The sequence below is a fragment of the Cydia amplana genome, chromosome 10 (genome assembly GCF_948474715.1).
Source record: "Cydia amplana chromosome 10, ilCydAmpl1.1, whole genome shotgun sequence".
Classification (NCBI taxonomy): domain Eukaryota; kingdom Metazoa; phylum Arthropoda; class Insecta; order Lepidoptera; family Tortricidae; genus Cydia; species Cydia amplana.
In genome coordinates, this window is record NC_086078.1 from 18,798,277 (window position 1) to 18,814,983 (window position 16,707).

The 16,707-nt window shown below is 42.0% G+C and overlaps 1 protein-coding gene and 1 long non-coding RNA gene across 2 annotated transcripts in view; one reads left to right on the forward strand and one right to left on the reverse strand.

Moving 5' to 3' along the window:
* The window catches only part of LOC134651450 (superoxide dismutase [Cu-Zn]), a 394,084-nt gene that overhangs the window by 295,209 nt on the left and 82,168 nt on the right, over window positions 1-16,707 (forward strand). The window lies entirely within an intron of this gene.
* On the reverse strand, window positions 14,681-16,295 carry LOC134651607 (uncharacterized). The gene is made up of 2 exons (XR_010097134.1): window positions 16,082-16,295; window positions 14,681-14,914 (listed from the first exon to the last, which is right to left on the reverse strand). It is a non-coding gene; the product is annotated as an uncharacterized LOC134651607 (long non-coding RNA).

Consider the following 16,707-nt stretch of genomic DNA (forward strand, 5'->3'; position numbering starts at 1 on the left):
TAGGTTATAGGTTTTTAAGTTTTTATTTGTGTTAAATTTTTATTTATGTTGTGCACTAACACTAATTTTAAGTATTCATCTTGTTACTAACATACTATGGGACTTGTCCTGAAATAAATGTTATTCATTCATTCATTCATTCATTATGGTAAGTATTCACATGGGAAAATTTTATTTACTGTAAAGTAGACCCTGTTTTACACTTCAAACTTCATGCGCCTAATCAAATATGGTATTTGAATATTTTTATAATTATTTTATTTCTTTATTTTGTATTGATAGTCAGCCATTGCTGTAGCTGTATTTTTCAAGAGCACTATTAGAGTCTATGGGAGTCCAGGCAGGAGGAGCAGTGCAAACAGCAGTATATCAGTTAAAATAATGAACATTTATTGAAATGCATCGTCGTCTTATATACTATTCCTAAACCTACAAAAAACAGAAAGATAGGTATCTTAGAACTGCAGAATATAATCTACCCTTTGACGTAAATCGCGCCTCTCACGAGTGCGATGGCATATCTTCTATCCCGCTCACAATCGCCGGTTGCATGAAGTGGGTAGTAGAAAATGCAGCAATTCAGAACTACCGCGGAGAATGTTGCTTTTGAGAGTAGCACGTCCTGTCTTCCATCTCGCTCCAACCATTGCGTAAATACGTGCGCGCCGCCTGCGCGCGCCTCAGTTGCGTCCGGCCGTCGATGCGAACGCATGTCCCATAGCACTCCCTCTCAAGCGAAGCGAATACGTTTCGTGACTCTGCCCGATCTTGTTACGTACGTCTGTGTGTCTGGGCTAGTTGCAGGAGGCTGGCTGACGCTTGTGACGTCTTCATTGTAGATGTAGGCTGGCTTCAGACGCTCAATGGTAACGACAGTAGTTCGTTGTGGCATTTGTATCTTGAAATACTTGTCGTAGCGTTTGAGAACTTCGAACGGGCCGTCATATGGTGGTGTGAGCGGGGGTCGCACGGTGTCATTGCGCACGAATACGTGGGTGCACGATGCAAGGTCCTTATGCACGAAAGGTCTTAGTTGCGTGGCGTGCGTCCGGGTTACTGGTACAAGTGATGACATAATCTCTGACAAACGTCGTACAAACTCTGCATCTTCAATCGTCGACTTTGTAGGTACGAAGAAATCAGCTGGCATGCGTAGTGGGGATCCATACGTCATCAATGCAGGACTCAGGTTATTATCGCTGCGTAGTGCGGCTCGTAATCCAAATAAGACTGTAGGCAACTCTTCGGACCATCTTGAACTTTCGCCCCTTGCCATAAGAGCGGCTTTCAAGGTGCGGTGGAGCCTCTCCACTTGAGAATTCGCCTGAGGGTGGTAGGCAGTGGTACGTATTCTTGTGGTTCCAAGTTTCTTCAGGAGAGCGTTGAAAAGGTTTGACTCGAAGGAACGACCTTGATCTGTCGTTATGCGTAGCGGACATCCAAATCTCGTAATCCAATGCTCGTACAAGACTTTAGCGACAACTTCAGCTGTTATGTCGCGTACTGGTATTGCCTCGGGCCACTTCGTGCAGCGGTCGATCATTGTGACGCAATATCGATAATCATTTGATATTCTTAGGGGTCCCACGATATCGATATGCAGATGCTCGAAACGTTGAGATCGCGGGAACTCGCCGATAGGTGGAATCACGTGACGATGTATTTTGGCTCGTTGACATCCAATGCACGCTCGGGTCCAAAGTGCGACGTCTCTGTTCATTGCTGGCCAAAAGAACTTAGACGCCATGAGTTTCCTGGTTGCGCGTACACCTGAGTGACTTATATCGTGTTGCGCTTTGCAGGCAGCATAACGATAAGCGATAGGTAAGTACGGTCGTGGTGTCCCAGTTGAGTGCTCGCACGTGATTGGTTTGTTGATGGCTGGTAACGTGACTTCAGTGAACTTCAGATTTTCTTGAGTTTTCAATTTGATTAGTTCTTCATCGGTGCGCTGGTCGGTGGCTAACTTGTCAAAATCGATGACGGAAGGACATTGTATTTCTTCGATTCGTGATAAGGCGTCAGCGACATTGTTTTTGTCGCCTGGAATATACTGGATACTCGAACAAAATTGGCTAATGAAGTGCAGTTGGCGCTCGCGTCTTGGAGTGTCGCTGTTGCTCGGTGCTCGCGTAAGTGCATGCGTAAGTGGTCTGTGGTCCGTGTAGACGATGACGTCATTGCCTTCTATAAGTCGTCTGAAGTGCTTTACAGCTGTGTAAATCGCTAGGAGTTCGCGATCATACACACTGTAGCGGCGTTGCGTCGGACTCAGGGCCTTCGAGAAAAATGCCAGAGGTTTCCAAACATTATGAACCTTTTGTTGGACTAGTCCTCCCACGCTGTGGTCTGATGCGTCACTCATGATACATAGAGGAGCGCCGTGAACGGGATACGATAGCGTAGTAGCTTCCAATATGCTTTGGCGGCATTTCTTGAAAGCTTCATCTGATTCGGGGTTCCATTCGATCGGAGTCTTGTCATTTTTCTTAGAGTTGTGCAGATACTTGTTGAGTTGAGACTGGAGTTCGGCTTGATGTGGTAGGCAGTCACGGTAAAAATTTAACATGCCTAGAAATCTTCTCAGCTCGCAGACTGTCTTCGGCTTTGGGTAATTCGATATTGCTTCGATGCGCTCTTGAGTGGGACTGATGCCGTCGGGTGATACTTCATAGCCGAGGAAGTTGATTTTTCTTCGTCCGAACTCGCATTTATCGACATTGAGAGTTACGCCGTATCTATCTAGGCGTTCTAGGACTTGTCGAAGCAGTGTTTTGTGCTCTTCTTCATTTTCAGAGGACAGCAGAAGATCATCGACGTAACAGAAACAGCCATCTATGCCTCGCAGGACGTCGTGCATGAATCTTTGGAATGTTTGGCTTGAATTGCGGAGCCCGAACGTCATTGAGTTAAATTGAAATAACCCAAACGGTGTGATTATTGAAGTTTTCTGCGCGTCTTCTTTATTCATGGGTATCCAAAAATACGCCATCTTCAGGTCTAATTTCTTTTTTTTTTTTTTTTTATTTATTTAGAAACAAACAGTCTCGTATTGCTACATTGGATACAATAGCATTTAGTAATGTAGTAGACTTACAGTTTCCTTAATTGGATTATATAAACCTGAACATTAAAATATGAAAATACATAAGAATTATGAATTATCTATATAAATCAAACATACTTAAACGGTGTATTAATGAACAGTGCCAGAAAACTTGAAAGTTAACAATTATAATGCCTGTTGAATACATTGTAAAGATAATCGTTTGAAATTAGATAGTGTTTCAAGAAAAATATCTACATTTTGAAACTTTTCATCATCGAAAAAAAATCTTCTTATTGTGCAGCTGGTACGTAAAATCTTGAATTCGAGGTAACGGATAACGATCGGGTTGCGTTACGGCATTTAGACGCCTATAATCGCCGCATACACGTAGAGTGCCATCCTTTTTCTTAACGACGTGAAGTGGACTTGCCCAGGGGCTGTTTGAGGGTTGACAGATGCCCATTTCCATCAAGCGTTCGAATTCAGCCTTCGCCGCGGCATATTTGTCGGGCGGCAGTGGGCGTGGCTTGGCGAAGAGTGGAGGGCCTGTAGTCTCGATGAAATGCTGTACGTTGTGCTTGGCCGGCGTTTTCAAAGACATTGGTCGCAGTACATTAGGATACTGTTTGAGGATCTCGTAGTAGACTTGATTGCTGCTGATCAAATGGACGGTTTGTTGAGTGCTTGAGACTTCTAACGCGTTGACTTGCAGTTCAGTGGTTTTATCGATGAGCTTCTTTTGATCTAGGTCAGGTAGCAGCTTGTAGTGCCGAAGGAAATCAGCTCCGAGGATTGAAGTCTTGATGGCAGCCACGATGAACGTCCAACGGTAGTCGCGCCGTAGCCCCAAGTTGAGAGTGATTGTTTTTTCCCCATAGGTTTTTATCGGCGTGTCGTTTGCGGCGTAAAGCTTGTAGGTGCTTGATATCTGGTTCTTCCTATGATGCAACGATAGTACAGATATTTCGGCGCCAGTGTCAACGAGGTAACGTTCTCGAGAGTTGCGATCGATGACACATAGGCGGTTGCTGACTGAAGGTACACCGACGCCCGCCATAGTCGGTGTAGGCATTAGTTTTCCGGTAAGTTAGTTTTCTTGTTGCACGGCGATTCACATCTTCGTGCCTTGTCTCCGAATCTGAAGTGGTATCTGCAGAGCCACCCAGGATCACCCGGCTTGCGTGAAGTGCGTGTAGTTCCATGCGCTGACATAGATCTCGAACGGGAACGGCTGCGAGAGCGAAAGGGACGGCGATAGCGTTGCCGGCCGCCGGACCGAAAGGCTGCTATTTCGAGTGTCAGATTGTCGAGCTTCTGGGACAACTTCTCGAAAAATGTGTTTTCGCTGTACTGCGGGGTTTGAAAATCTGTGGCTCGTGTGACTGCAGCAACGGTGACTGGCTCGGTGTGCTCTAACATCTTGTCGGCCATGGCGGCGAGAATGTCTAGTGATGACTCGTTGTTGACAGAAAGGACTGTGCGTACTTGTACTGGGAGTTGGTTCATCCACATGACCTTCAAACCGTCGTCTGGTACCATATTCTTGCCTAGTTCTCGCATTCGCCTTAAAAGCTGTGTCGGCTTCTGTTCCCCTAGCTCGAGACCGCTGATGAGCTTCTGGAATTGCCTGGACGCAGACTCTTCGTAAACAGAAAGGAGACGAGTTTTCAGCGCGTTGTACTTGCCAGTGGATGGCGGCTTGAGAATGATGTCGCTAACTTGTTGAATATCAGCTGCTTGCATAACGCCGAGTGCATATCGAAATTTCTGGTCATCGCTTGTCTTCAAAGGTTCGACGATAGCTTCAAACTGCGCAAACCATAAACGTGGATGTTCGCGCCAAAACGGTAGTAATTTGGACTGGATGGAGATTCCGGCTAGATCGTAGCTTGATGACGGCAGCTGTGGCGCATTCGATGCTGTATTTGGTTCTTGCGGCTTATCTTTGTGTATTTTTCGCTGATCTTGAGCTCCATCTTCGGTGTCAGACATCTTCTAAACGTCGCGGGGTCACCAGATATGGGAGTCCAGGCAGGAGGAGCAGTGCAAACAGCAGTATATCAGTTAAAATAATGAACATTTATTGAAATGCATCGTCGTCTTATATACTATTCCTAAACCTACAAAAAACAGAAAGATAGGTATCTTAGAACTGCAGAATATAATCTACCCTTTGACGTAAATCGCGCCTCTCACGAGTGCGATGGCATATCTTCTATCCCGCTCACAATCGCCGGTTGCATGAAGTGGGTAGTAGAAAATGCAGCAATTCAGAACTACCGCGGAGAATGTTGCTTTTGAGAGTAGCACGTCCTGTCTTCCATCTCGCTCCAACCATTGCGTAAATACGTGCGCGCCGCCTGCGCGCGCCTCAGTTGCGTCCGGCCGTCGATGCGAACGCATGTCCCATAAGTCTTATAAGCATTCTGAATACAAATGATATGGCCATGTTGAATAAATTAGGGTTCCTTGCTTTACTTATACTTACAATAGTGTTCCCAAAAACGATTTAAGATCAAACCATCTTATATTGATCTTCACTTTTGTGATATAAGTGTCTTAATCCTATATCACTCCAAAATCTTACTAAAGTGCTGCTGTTGATCTTATTATAGCTTTGAATAAGATCAGAAAAGTACGTACTTACAGTGTTCTTATGCTATGCCGATATTAGTCTTACATTCTTACAATAGCATTTAGAAATCTAATATAAAATGAAATGAACTTAGAGAATGGGGATATAAGACCAGGTACTCTCAAGTTCAATGAGACTTCGTAAATGTTGTTGTAAGAGCAAGAGGATTAAAATAGTATTATGCCATGTTGATATTAGTGTTACATTCTTACAATAGCGTTTAGAAAGTCTAATATAAGATCAAATGAACTTAGAGAATGGGGATATAAGACCAGGTACTCTCAAGTTCAATGAGACTTCGTAAATGTTATTATAAGAGCAAGAGGCTCATAATAATATTATACCATGCTGATATTAGTCGTACATTCTTATAATATCATTTAGAAAGTCTAATATAAGATCAAATGAACTTAGAGAATGTGGATATAAGACCAGGTACTCTCAAGTTCAATGAGACTTAGTAAATGTTATTGTAAGAGCGAGAGGCTCATAATAGTATTATGCCATGCTGATATTACTCTTACATTCTTATAATATCATTTAGAAAGTCTAATATAAGATCAAATGAACTAGCTTAGAGAATGTGGATATAAGACCAGGTACTCTCAAGTTCAATGAGACTTAGTAAATATTATTGTAAGAGCGAGAGGCTCATAATAGTATTATGCCATGTTGATATTAGTCTTACATTCTTATAATAGCATTTAGAAAGTCTAATATAAGATCAAATGAACTTAGAGAATGTGGATATAAAACCAGGTACTCTCAAGTTTAATGAGACTTAGTAAATGTTATTGTAAGAGCGACAGGCTTATAATGGTATTATAAAATGCTCTTATATACATATATAAGACTAGGTAATAAGACTAAACTTACTAAAGTGCGTATTAGCTTGTCTAAGACTAATATAAGAGCGATGATATGTTCAAAACAAAAATAAGAGCGCTATAAGCTCACTACTCTTATAAAGTGCGCAATCTGAGACTTTTTTGCTAGTTGGGTAACTATCTAATTAAAGCCCGATTATTGAAAACTGGCCTCTCCTCGGCGTCGCCTCGGCGACGTGGAGCGACGACGGTATTGTATAATGCGTGTTGTCGGTCAGTGGCTGACGGTGCGGTGCGCGGCGCTGGGCGCGGCGGGCGGCGGCGGCGCGCTGCCCGACGTGCTGCTGGAGCGCGGCCTGCGCCTGCACGCGCTGCCGGACGAGCTGCGCGCGCTGGAGGCGCCCGACCCGCGCCGAGCCCGCGCCGAGTGACACACCTCCACCCGGGGACTACCGACGCCCGACCGAGACAAACTATGACGACGACTTATCTGTAGATCGAATATAAACTATTTTCGAATGTCGATATTTATTTTATTTGAAATCCCGTCCCGGACGCCCCGCGGACTATATTGGCGAATTCCTAACCGCGGAGTCTAGTTAATAAAGAACGCCGACGACCCCGATACGACGCCCCGAGAATTTTGTACGTGACATCAAATATTTTAACATTTTTCAATCCATTCATGTGTACCTTCCCCAGAATATAACAACTTTTTTTTTTTTTTTTAAATACCATCATAATCGGTTCAGCAAACATACGGGTCAAACTGAGAACCTCATTTTGTTTCAAGCGATTAAAAACGCATAGATTTGAATGATGACTTTTTATTTTGTTGGGACACGAGATGACGAAAATACTTGATCGCCCTACCTAGTTGAACTCTGCGACATAAGCACGTGACGAGGAGTCGGATAACCGAAACCGAGGTGCCTATGTTGTACAAAACATGAGCTCCACTAGGTACAGCCGGGGTTCGGCATTAGCTCTATCTTGGGTACTGCTCTCCCAGGTGCTCATCGAGACGCGTCGGATCACCAAAACAGCGTGTGCCCATGTTGCACCAAACCTGAGTTCTACTAGGTACAGCCAGGGTTTAGCATCAGCTCATCAGCTCTATCTTGGGTACTGCTCTCCCAAATGCCCATCAAGACGTGTCGAATGACTAAAACAGCGTGTGCCTATGTTGCACCAAACCTGAGTTCCACTAGGTACAGCCAGGGTTCAGCATCAGCTCTATCTTAGGTACTACTCTCCTAAGTGCTCATCAAGACGAGTCGGACGATCAAAACAGCGTGTGCATATGTTGTATTAATCCCGAGCTCCAATAGGTACTGCCAGAGGGTTCAGCATCAGCTACCTTGGGTACTGCTCTACCAAGTGATCATCATGACGAGTCGGATGTCCAACCTAGTGTGTGTCTATGTTGCACCAAACCTGAGTTCCGCTAGGTACAGCCAGGATTCAGCATCAACTCTATCGTACTGCTCTCCCAAGTGGTCATCAAGACTCAAGACGTGTCGAATTACTAAAACAGCGTGTGCCTATGTTGCACCAAACCTGAGTTCCACTAGGTACTGCCAGGGTTCTGGGTCATTTTGTGGAACTGCACGCCGACGTTGCAATTGGCGTGCAGTCGGCGTGCAGTTTCCATATAAGTTGCAGTCGGGGTGTAGTTTGTTAATACAAACTTCAGTGATTTAGGGCCGATACAGATGGCCTAATATGCTTATCTTTATTTATAATTTTGGCAGTTCCAAGCAATAGTAACACTAAAACTGTTTTTCGAACTGAAAATATCCGATTTAAGTTTACTATCACAACATGACTGATCAGTTCATCGGCGTCACAGAACAGAGGGCCTACCGCGAACCACGTTCGACGTGTTGCCTCCCTGTCACACTTACGTACGAATTTACAAGTGCGACAGGGGGGCAACACGTCGAACGTGGTTCACGGTAGGCCCTCTGAACATACGAGTAAATTGACCTCCGCAGTGAATAAGTATACAGCAAGATTGAATGTTCCAGTATTCAGAGAAACTTAATTGCTAAATTGGGAATCAAACCGAGCCACAGAATAAATAATAGTACTAAGTACAGGAGACTCACTGTCTCACTCTCTAACAAAACGCGTCTGTTATGATCAGCACAGATATGGCCGCTAGGTGGCGACAGTGCCACGCGCGGCTTATGGTTCACGAGCCAGGCGCAAATTTCGTCAGTCATCGCCTCCCGGGTGAAAACTCGTATACTGGTTAACGACGATATATGATGAACCCTCGTGGACGTCAGCTGCCGCTACGTTGGTGGGTTGAGGAATGGCAGCCACCGAAACACGTAAAAAAAAAATTTTTTTTCAGTCATCGCCTCCCGTTTGATACTTAGTCAGATGAAAGTTTAGGTGCTATTGTTAATAAAAACAATCGTCAGCCGGTTGTATCGCGGCGGAATCACCGTCAGCTGTACACATGAACATGTAAAAAAAAATTTTTTTTTCAGTCATCGCCTCCCGCTTGATACTTTGTCAGATGATAGTTTAGGTGCTATTGTTAATAAAAAAACTCGTCAGCCGGTTGTATCGCGGTGGAATCACCGTCAGCTGGTCACATGAACATGTAAAAAAAAATTTTTTTTTCAGTCATCGCCTCCCGCTTGATATTTTGTCAGATGATAGTTTAGGTGCTATTGTTAATAAAACAAATCGTCAGCCGGTTGTATCGCGGTGGAATCACCGTCAGCTGGTCACATGAACATGTAAAAAAAAAATATTTTTTCAGTCATCGCCTCCCGCTTGATACTTTGTCAGATGATAGTTTAGGTGATATTGTTAATAAAAAAAATCGTCAGCCGGTTGTATCGCGGTGGAATCACCGTCAGCTGGTCACATGAATTTATAAAGCAAATAAATAAATACAATCTAAAATTTAAAATAATTGGTTTCAGTCATCGCCTCCCGTTTGATACTTTGCCAGATGATAGTTTAGGTGCTATTATTAATAAAAAGAATCGTCAGCCGGTTGTATCGCGGTGGAATCACCGTCAGCTGGTCACATGAACATGTAAAAAAAAATTTTTTTTTCAGTCATCGCCTCCCGCTTGATACTTTGTCAGATGATAGTTTAGGTGCTATTGTTAATAAAACAAATCGTCAGCCGGTTGTATCGCGGTGGAATCACCGTCAGCTGGTCACATGAACATGTAAAAAAAAAAAATTTTTTCAGTCATCGCCTCCCGCTTGATACTTTGTCGGATGATAGTTTAGGTGCTATTGTTAATAAAAAACATCGTCAGCCGGTTGTATCGCGGTGGAATCACCGTCAGCTGGTCACATGAACATGTAAAAAAAATTTTTTTTTTCAGTCATCGCCTCCCGCTTGATACTTTGTCAGATGATAGTTTAGGTGCTATTGTTAATAAAAAACATCGTCAGCCGGTTGTATCGCGGTGGAATCACCGTCAGCTGGTCACATGAACATATCAAGCACATAAATAAATAAAATCTAATATATGTTCATATGACCAGCTGACGGTGATTCCACCGCGATACAACCGGCTGACGATGTTTTTTATTAACAATAGCACCTAAACTATCATCTGACAAAGTATCAAACGGGACGCGATGACTAAAACCAATTATTTAGGTTTCCGTGCCTTCGCTTGAACCACTTACGAGATTGCCAGCGCTCGGCTGCTTTCTCTTCAGTACCATATAAGCCGGCAAGGCCCTTAGCGGTGGTTCAAGCGTCGGCAGGAACCTAAATATCCGTTTTTTACCCTTCGGGGGAAAAACGGTTCTATTTAGGTCTTCGTGCCTTCGCTTGAACCACTTATGAGACGTGTTTAAACCTCTGGCGGCGCTGGCCGGGGCGTACTGTGACTGTTAATATTTATGCAAAAATCACATAATGAGAATATGGGCCTGAAATTTATTCCGTATTGACATAATAAATAAAGGATTGATTGCGTCAACCTTTAAGTAGATTTTCATTATTTAGAATTATCGATGTATGAGGTTATTCTTAGCACTGACTTGCCACAGAAGATAAATATTGCGACTATAAAAGTACTTGAATTTTTATATAAAACAACGGTTTGACTTATAGTTGATTGACCTTTCCTTAAATGATTATTAAAGTCATAATCTTATATGAACCTGCATGTACTATCTTACGCAAATAAATTCATTATGAATTATAAGTAGATACGTGTAGGTTGTACACATTTTTGTGTAACCACTATCTGAAGTAGAAGTTCTGATGCTTGTAAAGTAAACATCATCAAGTGAATTTTACATCATACCCATTCAGACTACCTCTGATGATACAACAACCCACTAGGTGATAAAAAGGTTTTTCTCAAAAATGGACAGCAAAGTCGACGTTGCCGGTTAAAAAATAGGTCGCGAAGTGCGTAGTTTATGGTCATCAAAAAAAATAAAAAGTTAACAACATTGCAGTCTCGATTTCAGGACTGCAATGTTGCATACAAATTCCATTATTTAACGAGTACCAAACTTTTTAAAACTTTAAATGGCCATATCAAATGAAGGCATAGGTCCCTTAAACAGCCAGACGGATGATCAGCACTTATTATTATAAAGCCTGTAACAGACTATCGCACCGCACCGTGACCTTGGAGCGTCGCACTCATAAGTGAGAGCGAGAAACAGATACCTATCTCTTTCTCGCTCTCACTTATGGGTGCGACGCTCCAAGGTCGCGGTGCGGTGCGATAGTCTGTTACAGGCTTAATGTTGGTACCGCGACTATTTAGGTGTCTCAAATAGGTTGGCGTATTTTCAGCAGAAAAATACACATTGTTTTTTTTAAAGGCGGCAAGCAAATCTTTTTAATGGTTTTAATTTTTTATGTGAAAATTAGAACGTTGCTGTGTAAAATATTTCTATGTGTTGCACCATTTTTGAGAAAAGCACTATATACGACTCGGCTGGAAGGCTACTTGCTGGCTTCGGATTCAATTAAACGGACTCCCAAGGTCGTCCGTTTAAAACGAATCCTCAGCCAGCAAGTAGCTACTTCCGATCCTCGACAATAATGTACTATTGTTGTATTATGTAATGATATTATTTCACAAAAAAAAATATTAATAAATAACTACTTGTCTATTGCTTAAACACAAATAATAGCACTGTCGGCTCATCCAAAAAACTATTTTAAATTTGTTACTAATAGGAAAAGCTTGGGTCCTCTCTGGTTTAACGTATTCTATCAATTTAATGTAAATGGTAAGATGTATAATTGGTCAGATGTAATGTAATATGTTTTTTAATGTGGAAAAATACCCAAATATTGTCAATATTTAGACAATAATAGTTATTGACTTGGTGTATCTTTATATCTATGATACTGTGCGTTGACTTAAGGTACCTCTATAGGATGTAGTATCGGCTCAGTTGAAACTATTACTAGGTAGCTGAGAATTGTTACTAGTTAATAACGTATACATTAAATCGTGAAGTGTATTGTCTTCTTCACTTCTGACGCTACTTTTAGGCAGAGGAGTGCTCGATTCGAAATAATATTAAATTATTTTCGCAAATAAACACATCATGTACATAATTTCTTACACATTTACGGAATATGTTGTCCTTATGTAATGGGCTATGTACAAATAAAGCTGGTATACCTAGTCAATAACTATTAATGTCTAAATCTAAATAATGTCAATATTTGGTATTTGTTGTAGCGATGCTACACGGTTTCCCATACTAAAAACATACTACACAACCTGCAATGAATGAGTGTCGCATTTCCGACAAAATAACATATACCAAAGTATGACAATTATGTAAAACTGTAGTATACCTTCTCAGCTGTAGGTTGATCAAAATACCCCGCCTCCTGGCTGGCTAGATTCGAAGAAACAAGCCCAAAGAGAATGCCACTCGAACGGAACTTGTCACCCGGGTTGTGCTGAAATTACTGGACTGAACCTGGCTTTGCGCATATCAAAATGATCCTTGTGATCCACTCTAACTGCTCAAATAGGTCACATCCTAATCTAATTAGTATTTTAGAATCATTTATAAAGTTGCTTGAAATTATAAATCATAAATGTGTGGGTCCTCCATCGTTCGACAGAGGAAACGTCAAAATAAACGAAGGTTTCGTTACTGCATAGGCAGGGAAGATATTCCGAACGAAACAATGTAGGAAATAGTAATAAAAGATGTAATTATTAATTATTATTGTTAACAACTTAAAATAATTCAAGTATTAATGAACATTTGTATTTTACAAGAATTACTGGATTTAAAAAATGCTCGAGTTGGTTTGAAGTTTAATGCATTGATGTGAATCGAAACGCAATTGACGGGTTGGTGGACTTTTCGAGAGGTGACAGGTCAGAACACTTGGGGGGTTTTTTGGTTTGTCGGGACGACGTGGGCTGGAAGCTTGTCCTAGATCGATTGTGGGAAAAATTGTCACGTCTCCTCCTGCCGCCCGGCTCAGCCGGTGGGAACTCGGACTATGATGTAGGCCCGTTTCCGTGGGTGAATCGCGTGGGTGATTCGCGTGAGTGAAGTGCGCGTTCCGGTGTACCCTTCGCCGCCTTCCGAAGGGGAAACATGGTGGACAGTCGTGCCCCCGCGCACGTCAGCGTGTGCCGCCAGCTTGGCGGCGCGGCGCATTGACGCCGCCTCCCACCGCAGGGCGCTGCTTCGGCCCGTGGGCAGCGTGCCGGACGGCGCTACCAGCCGTTCGACGACCCCAAGGTTTCAGCACACGGCCCCCCGCGCACATCATCGAACTCCACGGCGCGGCGTACCCGCGCCGTCCCATAGCCGTAGGGCACGGCCCCGACCCGCAGACCGTGCGTCAGGCGGCCCAGAGCGCCGCTTGACGATCCCGAGGCTCTTCATGCGGTCCCGCCCGCGAAGATACCGACTGCCGCGGACCGTTCTCGCCCTGGCTTAAAGAAGTTAAGGCTCGACGAACGGCCGCCGCCTTCTGACCACATCCGCCTGCCGCGGCCAGCAGCAGTGTTTCTCCGGATAACGACCTTGCGCCGGATTCGTGAGTGCACCAAACTTTAGTGTTAGATTTTGGCCAAAATCTCGCGTCCCGTTTGATCTCGCGGCCGTATTTTTAAGGCTCTAGGACTATATTAACGTTCCCCCTCAGCGGTCGGGGTATTCTCTGTTTCCCAGCGCCCGCATCTAGCGAGGTACCATGTAAATAAGGTCTGTCACCGATTTGGAAAGTAAATTGCATGATACACATTTGGCCTTATCCTTTATAGCGCCCTATCCCTACTCTCATAACCAGGTTTAAAGCAACAAGAGGTCCTTGTATTTCAATGGTTCAGTGTCTTGCTGCGAGCCTTATCCGGCATCTATTGTTGAGCATTTAAAAGTGTTGAAAGCATAATCTTAACAAACCACAACTATTCGGCCATCGCCGCTTCAAAAAATTCTCATTTTTTATACACTACAATGGCGCCCGAACTTAAAAGCTTTCTAAACATTTACCCTGGTTACTGTGAGCTTGGAAAGGTGATAATAACAATTTATAAAAAAAATTGTCATTTAAAAAAAAACTTAATATTTAAAAAAAAATTGTTGAATTATTGGAGTTAAAAACACAATGTCAATTAATTTGTAAGTTTGCTTGTGGCAGGGTAGCAATTTTATCAATTATTATAATTTTTATTAGGCTACACTATGACTAATTAGCATAGCGCTCAGCCACTTATTATTTTTTTCACCACGCTCCATTTGAGAGCATAGTGGTAATTTATTTTAACACTTCATGTGCAAAGTGAAGTGTTATCAATTTATTATACTTTATTACATACCCTGACACAAGCAAACCAGCTTTTTCACCGACATGCCGGACGGGGAAGGAGAGGAATTTCATGAAGTAGGTGGGGTAGATAGCTAAGCCACCCACCCCTACCCGTGTCTAATACCTCATTGTTTAATACGCGACCACTGGGTGCCGCATTGGACACCCGCCCGCCCGGTCAACCCATTTCCCACACATTTCAAGAGTATTAAAATATTTATCCACTTTTACTTGTCAAACCAACTCAAACTTAACATTCCGGAGACTTAGTAGAATAGACGAGACACTCTAAATTATTTTTTCGGTTTTGACTTATTCGGTTCTAAATAGAACTATTTTATAGAACTTAAATGTTCACATTATTTGTTTTGTTTGAAATTTGAGGAAATTGGCCTTAGTACCAACCTCAATTTCAGCTATCTTTGCATAGCATTTTTTATGTTGTACTGAAACATGCACCATTTGTATTCGCTAAAGGTAGGGAGATGTCGACGAACGGCATGCTGCATTCCACATGGAGTAGTATTCCTGATTTGTCACATAACCTCCGAATTTCCGACTGCTAGAGCAAACCGCTTTGTAGTTAAGGTAATCTGAAAAAATTCAGTTACCATTTAATCTCAGAGCATTGGTTAAGTGACATTATGCTCAAAATTGTATTTTACAAGGTGTATTTTCAAGCTACCAACTTATTTTTATTTTTCGGGTGAACTTCGGTAACAACCCATTTTTTTTTTTTGAGTATGCATACTTCCTTGACTCATTTGGTCAAGATTTTTTCAAGTGTTTTCTGGAAAACCTTATTTTTTTGTGACTACACACCCTAAGGGTCCAGGGTGATTCATTTATATGGGATATAACTCACTGACTTTGACATGAAAAAGAAAACCAAGTTTTTTCTTTTTCACTTAGTGTAAGCCCGCTGGCTACACATTGGAATATGACTTGAGTGTGAGCTACAAGTTAGCCTCCACTATAAGTGCAATTACTAGGTATAAACTAGCAACTAGTTACCACATTCCATTAAGGTACTAGTAGTTTTATAGTTATAGGCATATAAGCATAGTAGAGCATGCTATATTAAAACATAATTATTAGTATTGTACTATGTATATGACTACTAGTAATATACTAAATAGTAAGAATTGAAAAATATAGTTGAAAATACTTGATATTTAAATTAGGTTTTAAATACATTAGTTAACCATAAAATAGAGATTAGCTTATTGGTAGTTACATTGAAAGTGGTTAGACCACTCAACTTAGGATTATTTTAAATGAAATCCAAGGGATATTTTTAGTTAGGTTGTAGAAACCACAGTGTACTGGCTAGACACTGTGATTTCCAATACATAACATACAAGGATAAAGGTCTAGGACATAGGTCTAACAAGTAGTAATAAAACTTTATGGTCCAAGAGACGGACATAGGTAGACTAAGTTTTAATAATAGCCGGCATGCTCAACATATAAGTCTAAGCTTAGGGTATAACAATGATATATGTTAAATGTATATGTATATATATGCATGCATAATTAACGTCCTAATAGACTTGTTGATTTCGGGAAAAATTCTCCGGTTACCCCGGCTGCCTCGGTTAAGCGGACTTAACCTCTTTGCCGAGAGAGGGGATATTGTAGCGATGCTACACGGTTTCCCATACTAAAAACATACTACACAACCTGCAATGAATGAGTGTCGCATTTCCGACAAAATAACATATACCAAAGTATGACAATTATGTAAAACTGTAGTATACCTTCTCAGCTGTAGGTTGATCAAAATACCCCGCCTCCTGGCTGGCTAGATTCGAAGAAACAAGCCCAAAGAGAATGCCACTCGAACGGAACTTGTCACCCGGGTTGTGCTGAAATTACTGGACTGAACCTGGCTTTGCGCATATCAAAATGATCCTTGTGATCCACTCTAACTGCTCAAATAGGTCACATCCTAATCTAATTAGTATTTTAGAATCATTTATAAAGTTGCTTGAAATTATAAATCATAAATGTGTGGGTCCTCCATCGTTCGACAGAGGAAACGTCAAAATAAACGAAGGTTTCGTTACTGCATAGGCAGGGAAGATATTCCGAACGAAACAATGTAGGAAATAGTAATAAAAGATGTAATTATTAATTATTATTGTTAACAACTTAAAATAATTCAAGTATTAATGAACATTTGTATTTTACAAGAATTACTGGATTTAAAAAATGCTCGAGTTGGTTTGAAGTTTAATGCATTGATGTGAATCGAAACGCAATTGACGGGTTGGTGGACTTTTCGAGAGGTGACAGGTCAGAACACTTGGGGGGTTTTTTGGTTTGTCGGGACGACGTGGGCTGGAAGCTTGTCCTAGATCGATTGTGGGAAAAATTGTCACGT